This window comes from Schistocerca piceifrons, chromosome 2 (assembly GCF_021461385.2).
Source record: "Schistocerca piceifrons isolate TAMUIC-IGC-003096 chromosome 2, iqSchPice1.1, whole genome shotgun sequence".
NCBI classification, from domain to species: domain Eukaryota; kingdom Metazoa; phylum Arthropoda; class Insecta; order Orthoptera; family Acrididae; genus Schistocerca; species Schistocerca piceifrons.
In genome coordinates, this window is record NC_060139.1 from 630,730,362 (window position 1) to 630,738,505 (window position 8,144).

Genomic DNA, 8,144 nt, shown 5'->3' on the forward strand with positions numbered 1-8,144 from the left:
TCAAGTTAAGTAGGGTTTATGATTTTTATTATTTTAATAAATGTGAGTGAAAATTAATCAAGTTCTGTTTAAAGTTGGTCACCATCGATCTGTTACTCTAAGCGTGCAAGTGGCATTTCTATCGTCTGACCTAACGGCAGAAGATAAACACGCCACGATAAGACCACGAGACGTATTGCTGACACTAGCCTACTTCGTTAGAGCGACAAGTCAAATAATCTGATGGTGTGCGTACCGAAGGTCTTACAGTACGCACACCACAAGGCGTCAATGTAAATAAGTGAGCGAGTCGTTACCTTTGATGACTTGGATGTTGTCGCCCATTTGGAAGCTGACGGTGACGCCCGGGTTGACGTGGAAGTGCACGACGTGCTGCTGCGCGTCCGGCGCGCAGGAAGAGCCGCTGGAGGAGGAGGAGGACGAGGAGGAAGAGGACGCAGTGGACGCGGCCGAGGAGGACGACGACGACAGCGGCCCGCCGGCCTCCTCGAACGGGTGCGGCTCGAAGCCGGGCCCGAAGTGGAAGGTGGCGGCGCCGGGCAGCGCGGCAGGCACCCCGCTCGTGGGGTACGTCCAGTGGTGGATGTGGTGGTGGCCCAGGTTGAGCGTGACGCCGCCCACGTGCAGCGCGCCGTAGCTGCTGGTGCTGGTCGTGGTGGTGGTGGTGGTGGTGGTGGTGGTGGCGCTCTGCTTGGCGCCGGCCCTCTGCGGCAGCTGGTGGTGCACGCACCCCGACGGGGAAGCGCGCTGCGAGCGGTCTGCGCCGGTGGAGCTGGAGCCGCCATGCTGCGCCATGTCGATATCAGGCGCCCTCACCATCCGGGGCTCCCAGCGCAGCGGGCCGAGTCCTGCCGGCACACGACCACGCCGATGCCACTCGCCATCAGCACACACTACACTATCGCGAAAACATACAGCGGCTGACAAAATAGTGAAGCACTCGAAAGGCATGGTCGGATGTCGTTGTAACTTCACACTCATACACACGTTTGGTGGGTATGTAAATAATGTGGAGTCCGAGGTAGATTGGACACCAGAATACAATAAAATTGTTTGTGTTTACTGTTGTTACCAATTACAATGAAATGAACACCCTTAGCTGCATACACGCGTTGACATACGTCAACGGGGACAGATGAAAATGTGTTCGTTTGTTGATCCTTGGACTCGCGAGTAATGAGTATAATGGGCGGTGGCAACATGAATGTAGTGCGGGACAGTACGTTGAGAATGTGGGTTTCGCGGGAGACGTGTCAGAGATAAATCCCTGCAATCGTGCTATCCTCTGTGTCCTCGGTGGCTCAGATGGGAGCCGGCACAGTAGCTCAGCGTGTTCGGTCAGAGAGCTGTTTGGCCTCTGTAATAAAAACACTGAGTCCAAGGATCAACAAACGAACTTGACTGGATGTCATGTGACATCCGCAAGGACCAAACACAACGATCAAACATGAAAAAAAAAGAAAAAAAAAGAAAATGGGTAGAGCGTCTGCCATGTTAGCACGAGATCTCGGGTTCGAGTCCCGGTCGGGTCACACATTTTCATCTGTCCCCGTTGACGTATGTCAACGCCTGTAAGCAGCTAAGGGTGTTCACTTCATTGTAATTTCATTCTAACGAGCTCCACGGTCACCGATGGTATCTGTTCTCTCGGACATGTCCGAAAGAACAGATACCATCTTAGTATATATATAGTTAACGCTCACCGGCCATTTGACCATCTTCTTCTTCTGTGCGAATGCACAAACAGTGACCGAACTCTTACGGGAATCGGCAACACGCCATGAGTAATGAGTATAATGGGCGGGAGCACTACGATTGTAGTGCGGGACAATACTTTGAGAATGTGGGTTTCGCGGGTGGCATGCCAGAGATAAATCCCTGCAGTCGCGCTATCCTCTGTGTCCTCGGTGGCTCAGATGGATAGAGCGTCTGCCATGTAAGCAGGAGATCCCGGGTTCGAGTCCCGGTCGGGGTACACATTTTCATCTGTCCCCGTTGACGTATGTCAACGCCTGCTGTAAGCAGGTGTTCATTTCGTTGTAATTTAATTCTAACGAGCTGCATGGTCACCGATGGTATCTTTTCTTTCGGACATGTCCGAAAGAACAGATACCATCTTAGTATGTATGTTGTTACCAAGTCTGGCAGCATATATGACGGCGTGAACAGCGTGAAACATACAATGATGACTGGATGACTGTGAAGGACGCGAGAGGTTGCGCACACGTCTGGGCGAACTTTCAGAGTTTGAAAAGGGCCTCATGTGGGTCTTAATTTTGTGCGCAAGACGAATCATGCAATATCCACATTTGTAAAGCGTTTGGATGTGACAGTGGCTCGATATTGCACTACATGGGAATGTAGGGGCAGGCATACTCGTCGTCAAGATTTGGATTTATCATGTCTGATCGCTGAATTGTGTAACAGACACACAGTACGGCTGGTCCTGGCGGAGGTTCGAGTCCTCCCTCTGGCACGAGTGTGTGTGTGTGTTTTTGTCCTTACGATAATTTAGGTTAAGTAGTGTGTAAGCTTAGGGACTGATGACTTTTGCAGTTAAGTCCCACAAGATTTCACACACACACACACACACACACACAAACACAAACACACACATAGACACACACACACACACACACACACACACACACACACACACACACACACACACATACACACATAGTGACTCCTTCATACCTGCAGCTGCCATTCAAGGACATGTAATGGAGTCTCTGCAACATTCTGTGTCACTCCACACCATTAGTCGGAGAATAGCAGCAACCGGGCTAGGGAATTACCGCCACATGCCTGGGCTGCTGTTTACAACTGAACACAAACGACTGCATTTGAAGTGGTGGCGTGACTGGGAAGCATTGACTGCTGATAAATAACGTCCGATAGTGTTCAGCGGTGCATCGTGGCTCTCCACTACCTGATCTGACCTCTGCCAGTGAGTACGGTTGCACCGAGCGAGGTGGCACAGTGGTTAGCACACTGGACTCGCATTCGGGAGGACGACGGTTCAATCCCGCGTCCGGCCATCCTGATTTAGGTTTTCCGTGATTTCCCTAAATCGCTTCATGCAAATGCCGGGATGGTTCCTTTGAAAAGGCACGGCCGACTTCCTTCCCCATCCTTCCCTAATCTGATGAGACCGATGACCTCGCAGTTTGGTCTCTTTCCCCCGAAATCAATGCTGCCAGTACGGTTGCAACCTTGGGTGGGGTCCCTTGCTTCCAATGTTTCGCAGAGGGACAGTGGTGGTACTCCTTCCGCCGTGATATGGAGAGCTACCGGGTATGACTTCAGGACACGACTTGTGGTCACTGAGGGAACACTGACGGCACAACAGCACGACACGGACTTCCTGCGTTCTAACGTATTACCTCACATGCGATGCTATCGTGGTAACTTTTTTCAACAGAACACTGCTCAACCATACATGGCACTTGTATGTATGAACTGTCTGCGTGATGCTGAGGTACTTCTGCGTCCAGTAAGATGGCAAGATCTGTCCCCGACTGGACGAGTGTGCGACCAACTTATTCGTCAAATTTGTCCCAGTACCAGTAACCAGCATATCAAGGACCAGTTAGAATAATTATGGGAATACAACGGCTTCATGACGTTCTTCCTAACCGAATCAGTGTATGCATCCAGGCCAGACGGGATGTTAGGTCAGACTGATAGTGGGGTAATACGGCTAAGTTCTTTGTAAATTTAATTTGTTTATAGAATAAAAATATGAGATAATTTGTAATCCACGAAATTACATCACATATACTCTCAACCCGTGAAGTTTCATTTCGTTTCCTTCTTCCCTTCTGGATGCTTAAGTATTTTGTGAGACAGTGCAGTTACAATACTGAAAAAAGTTTTAGTTTTTACACTGGTTATCGGGAGAAAGAAACCGAGAGGAACCAGCGCTAGTATCCTGTAGTATCCAACCACTGTACTGACAAATGGAGTTATTCTTGCGTGAGGAACGCTGATATGGTTTTATAACTAACGAGGTGAGAAACGTACCAAGCCTGCCTTTGCTTGTCGAATGCTGGAGTTGAAATCCCGCCCCCCCCCCCCCCCCCCCATACATTCTCTACATGCTCTACTACCAGTTTGCTGGGTTTGGCTGGAAAGAACAGAGTTTTAACAACGCGGTGGTAGCAAATGAGAAAGAGAGAGAGAAAAGCTGAACTGCTCACATGTTCAGAAGTTAAAGTTACCATGCTTGCTACAATGGCCAGCTGATCGTCATTCTAACAGATTAACTCATAGCCTATTATTACACAACCAAGATGTGTGCAAATACGATGACAACGGTTTCTTTAACGTCCAGACGCCATCGTCTTTCGAGCACTGTCTCGAGGAGACAGGCCCGGTTTCTTAAAACAGCGCAGCAGATCATTTTCCAGTCCCGTGCTGAACGCCAGAAACCACCGATCTTGTACTACCCGGAAAGATTTCTTCGTTTTGGGCTTCAGAAGAAACCGCCCCGGTATCGAGACGGACGTAGGACCACGGCCAGTGGTCACTCAAAGCATGTAAGAAAAGTCTCAAGGACAGACGTGTTGGTAGTGATTGTAGGCATAAAAGGGCAGGGCATGGGTACCCACAGGCGATTTCCAACCACTGAAGCTATTCTTATTTGGGGGATGTTGATGTGCGATAAATGGAGATTCTGCGCAGGAATCTTAGGTCCAATAAAACATATCCGCTTATTCGCTAATAGAATGCAGAAACATGTACTTCCAAGACGACATTGTACAATAGTATCATTTGTTTGACATGAGTTTATGCAGCAGTACTGCCCACCCTGTGCACCCTCGCCCCAAAATGCCTGGTCATCTCACCTCAATCCTGTGCAGCATATCTGGGATAGGCAGCGAGATGTGACCGCCTTGTTCCTATCTGCTTCTAATTTGCATGAGTTGCGAACGGTGCTTAAGCATTTATGGACTAGATCCGCAATGTTTTCATTTCCTCGAGGAGTCAGTGGCATGCAATGCCGCCCCCGGTTGTTATGGCGAAAGGGTATGTGTCTAATTCAGTTGATCATGTGTACGCAACCATTACTATAATGATTGTCAGTCTTCCACTAATTTATGAATTTAGTATTCGTACTATGGTCTACCTATCTTATTCTTTTTATTTTACTGTATATTTCGAGGATTTCTTTCTGACATTACACAGATTAGGCTGTCTGATGCACTTTCGACGGCACTTCCTCCAGCGAATGTTCCCCAAGCTATCCAATTATTTTCTTTCAAGGAGGTTGTGTAGCCTTTCGAAAGATATAAATTATAAGAGCAATTTAAGGCGAGACCACAAGCACTGTGTGTTTTAATGATGCCCTGTTAGCAATTGGGCTACACCGGGCTCACGCCGTTTTCGACGTATACTACCTGATCAAAAGTATCCCAGCACCTATTAGTGGACATTAATATGGGATGCATCCGCCCTTCGGACGGCTGAATCCTACTGGGGACACTTTCCATGAAACGCCGACATCCAACTGCCTGTATCGACACACGATCCATGTTGCTACACAACAGATTATGCGACGTTCTAGTATGGACCCACAGTGGAACAGGTCAGTGGCAGCAAGCAGTAAGCAGACGAAAGAATCAACACATTTGTGTCTGTTAACGTCCTGCAAGAGAATACGTTCAAAATATTCGTTTTGCCTTCAGTGAACAGGGAAAGCAACAAAAACCGTTTTGTACGTTTAGCCTTTTCACGGCGAAAGTTAGTTTCCGTAATGTTCTTCTGGGTTTTGGACCGCGTCATACTGTAAAATGAATCAACTACATACCATTCTCATCGTCATTTGTGCTCGTGGTCGAAGTGTCGGTTCACCATTTTAGGAAATGGTGCGGTCTACGGCCCACAAAAATTTAACGGGGAAAAATGGTTTTTGTTCTACAAAGACATTAAAATTTCGGAATACACGTTACTGACGATGCGCATATGCTGCTGCCAGCGGTGCCAATAGTCAATCTCAGGGCGCCATAATTCAGCTGAAATCGATCGTAACAGTTCCATAAAACGTATTCTAGGTTATCTTGTTCACAAAATAACATTAGTCGCTGCACGACAGCCATAGTTAAGATACAATTAATATAAGCAAAGAAGACTGAAATAACGTTTATTTTAAGACATTCAGAAATGAAGAATGTGGATATATCTACAGTTTAGATATCTAAAATTAATGTGTGAACACATTCATTTCAATACTACTGTACGTTGCAAAATACTGTTACGTATGTGTATCAGTTTGAACTGTAGAGCAGCACTGATGTGAGGGAACTCAAAAAGTAACTTACACATGCCGTCCCACGCTGTGACCGCTGTGCAAGAAGAGTGGAGCATCGTCAGAGCAGAGGACACGTCCTGGACTTCCTTCAGATACAGCTGTGCTGTGGTAAGGATGACACAGCGTGCGAGTGAAATGGCACGTCAACTTTAGACGTACTCTTACGTCGAAACACGCGGGACAGTACGATTCTCGTGGGCAAAACGTCTAAATTTCACACATATTCACTGTAAAATTATAGCAGAATGCGGACCAAATACATTGTAGCGTCCAGCCACAGTGACATGGTGTGAACAGCTTGACCATGTCGCACAATCGTGGCTGATCGGAAAGGCAGGCCATAGACACTGACTACGGACGACAACGCCCATGTAATCGAGCAACTGATTCGCAACAGTCGCAGATATTCTAACTGTGAAGAGAACGTTCACATAACGGTTCTCTTGTGGCTCTGTGAGGAAGTACCAACTTCTCTCATCTAGGAATTGAACGATTTGTAGAACGTTCTGACTGTTATTAACGGAGACTTCGTGGCTACCTGTAAGTTGCAAAATAGTGTAATGTATCTGTGTCACTCTGAAGTGAAGTGCAGCATTAAAAAAAATCACTTGTCCTGCGAAAATAATGGGTAACTTAATTTTTGAGATGTCCTCGAAAATTAAGTTGTAATAACCTGAAGCATAGGCAGGTTTCCCAACTGCATTAGAAAACTGTTGACACAGGTGATAAGGTAACATTACTGCCGGTACCACTCAGCAATCTCCTACTTGTATGCAGTACCTCATGTATAGCACAGACCTCTGAGACGCGTTATGAAAACATGCCGCGGAATGACAGCGAACACTAACCAACAAACGATGCACAATTTCCAGTAAACACAAACGATTCTTTCTTTTCTGTTACAGTATACAAAGAAGTAACCCAGACTGTTAGCAATATATACTGTAGTGTCACCGCCAGACACCACACTTGCTAGGTGGTAGCCTTTAAATCGGCCGCGTTCCGTTAGTATACGTCGGACCCGCGTGTCGCCACTATCAGTGATTGCAGACCGAGCGCTGCCACACGGCAGGTCTAGTCTAGGCTCACTAGCACTCGCCCCAGTTGTACAGCCGACTTTGCTAGCTATGGTTCACTATCTACATACGCTCTCATTTGCAGAGACGACAATTTAGCATAGCCTTCAGCTACGTCATTTGCTACGACCTAGCAAGGCGCCATATTCAGTTACTAACAGACAATATTGTGAATCATGTACCGTCAAGAGTGACGTTCATCATTAATGGATTAAAGTTAAGTATCAAACTAATTATGTCCGCTTTCTGAATTCTCATTCCTTGTCATGTTCCAGACCTCACGTCAGTATAGTTCTCCCGTCTTCACGCCAGCCTGCGTGAGCTAAAACGCGTGCATTTTGGCCTCCTCTAGTAACACGGTGTTGGCTCTTCTGCCAACACTACATATACATACTATTCGTTCGAATTTATACAGGATGTAGACGACATAAAATAAATATTTAGTTGCAGTACACATGGCCCCTGAAGAAACTTTCTTATGACGCAAGGAACGATTTACACAAAAGATAGTTTAGCATGCTAATTACAGCAGCGGCACTCGCAGGAATTGCTCAAATGAGCCACCATTTGTCGGTATGCACGCAGTATCTCGTCGAGGACAGGTTACCTGGGTGGACAGGACACAGGCCCACCTCTGCCGATCCGTCTATTCCCGAAGGTAACTCTCAGATGATTCCTCACAGCAGTGCTGGAATGGGCTGGCGAACCATCCAGTTGGAAGTACTTCTTTTGTCTAACATTCAAAGGTTGACCTA

The 8,144-nt window shown here is 47.1% G+C and overlaps 1 non-coding gene across 1 annotated transcript; it reads left to right on the top strand.

Annotated features, from left to right (window-relative positions):
- Positions 1–1,901: 1,901 nt before the first annotated feature.
- On the top strand, positions 1,902–1,975 carry Trnat-ugu. The gene has a single exon. It is a non-coding gene; the product is annotated as a tRNA-Thr (tRNA).
- The last annotated feature ends 6,169 nt before the right edge of the window (positions 1,976–8,144 follow it).